Source organism: Ailuropoda melanoleuca, chromosome 5 (assembly GCF_002007445.2).
Source record: "Ailuropoda melanoleuca isolate Jingjing chromosome 5, ASM200744v2, whole genome shotgun sequence".
NCBI lineage: Eukaryota > Metazoa > Chordata > Mammalia > Carnivora > Ursidae > Ailuropoda > Ailuropoda melanoleuca.
Genome location: NC_048222.1, coordinates 111,377,021 through 111,379,337, shown reverse-complemented (window position 1 = coordinate 111,379,337; position 2,317 = coordinate 111,377,021).

Genomic DNA, 2,317 nt, shown 5'->3' with positions numbered 1-2,317 from the left:
CTGAAGCCCTCAGTTTGTTTCTCAGAGTCCATAGTCTCTCATGCTTCATTCCCCCTTCTGATTACCCCCCCTTTCTTTATCCCTTTCTTCCCCTACTGATCTTCCTAGTTCTTATGTTCCATAGATGAGAGAAACCATATGATAATTGTCTTTCTCTGCTTGACTTATTTCACTTAGCATTATCTCCTTCAGTGCCGTCCATGTTGCAGCAAATGTTAAGAAATTGTTCTTTCTGATAGCTGAGTGACATTCCATTGTATATATGGACCACAACTTCTTAATCCAGTCATCTGTTGAAGGGCATCTCGTTTCCTTCCACGATTTAGCTATTGTGGACAATGCTGCAATGAACATTGGGGTGCATATGGCCCTTCTCTTCACTACGTCTGTATCTTTGGGGTAGATACCCAGTAGTGCAATTGCTGGATCATAGGGTAGCTTAATTTTTAACTTTTTAAGGGACCTCCACACTGTTTTCCAGAGTGGCTGTACCAACTTACATTCCCACCAACAGTGTAAGAGGGATCCCCTTTCTCCACATCCTCTCCAACAATTGTTGTTTCTTGCCTTGTCAATTTTTGCCATTCTAACAGGCGTAAGGTGGTATCTTAGTGTGGTTTTGATCATCGATTTTTTTTTTAAGTAGGCTCTACCCAACATGGCTTGAACTACAAGTAGGGCTTGAACTCACAACCCTAAGATCAACACCCACATGCTTTACGGGCTGAGTCACCCAGGCACCCTGCTTTCCTTCATATTTTAATTCAAGGTCAGCCATCTTTTAAAGAAGGGTTTTAGTTTTATTTGATTTATTTAAAAATGAACTGACTACCTACGGTGGACCAGAATAAACTGTAAAAACATTTACACAGAGTTTTAGCTATTTGGAGGGGATTTTTTTAAATGATTTTCTTTTGTCTATGAAAGCTTTTCCATCTTCAAGAATGTTAGTAAAATTCAGGTGCTTTAATTAAGGCAACCTGAAGTCAAAATCATGTGAAAGAACCCCCTAACTGAAAAATCTGAATTGGGGACGGTATGCGCCATCTCAAACCGAGCAATGCAAAAGATCTGGATTAATCTGGGTCACTAGAATACTGAAAGTAGATCCAAAATTTCACATTTTTAAAAAAGATTTTATTTATTTATTTGAGAGAGAGAGAGAGGGAGAGAACATGAGTGGAGGGAGGGGCAGAAGGAGAGGGAGAAGCAGGCTCCCCACTGGGCAGGGAGTCCGATGTGGGGCTTGATACCAGGACCCTGGGATCAAGACCTGAGCTGAAAGCAGACGCTTAACCAACTGAGCCTCCCAGGTGCCCCCAAAATTTCACATTTTTGCTTGTGTAGTTTTCCAGAGGGAGTCTAACAGCATTCTTCAGACTTCCGAAGGAGCCTATAGCCTGGTAAAAATAAGAGACTTTTACTCAAAACTTGTAGTTCCCTAAGTGTGGTCTCTGGACCAGCAGCATCCGCATCACCTGGGACCTTGTTAAAAATGCCAGTGCTTGGGGAGCCGGGCTGGCTCAGTCGGGAGAACCAGTGGCCCTTGGTCTCGGTGTCTTGAGTTCAACCCTACATTGGGCATAGATCCTACTTTTTAAAAAAAGTACCAATGCTCAAGCTTCATCTAGACCTGCCGAATCAGACTCTGAGTGTGAGGACCAGTGACTCCTATTTTCACCAATTTTCTGGGTGATTCAGAGGTATGCAGAGCTTGAAAATACATCCCTATATGGCCCTTCAATTTACTTCAGAAAGTCCCTGGTTCTCATCTGACCAAAAAAGTCTTCCACTCTTCCCTTCAGAGAACTCCCTCCCTCCCTTTTCTCTCTCTCTCTCTCTTTTTGGTATTTATTTATTTATTTATTTATTTATTTATTTTGTATCTTTCAAGCTCATCTCTAATGCTACTTAATGCAGGAAGCTTTCCAAGCCTGGAGGAACTAACTTCAGTTTCTCCCATCATCTGGAAAGAGTCACCTCCCCCAGCCCCCACCCTAACCTAGCAGAGGATATTCACATTGTTTCTTGAAAGAAAAATAAATAAATACAGAAAACCAGAATCAAAACTTCAAACCAACCATGGAAAGCACTTGGTATGTGTTTGGACGATATGTGAATAAACATGTGACATGTTTATTTTATTGTTTTAGAATTTAAACTTCTGGACCGAAGGAACTATAACACATATAACATATAACTCTTGGGCAAGAGAGGAGCCAAATACATTTTTAAACACTGTGTCATAGTAAAAATACTCCCAAATCATGATTCTGCCCTATTATCTGCAGAATCACAGGGCTGGATTTAATCGGTG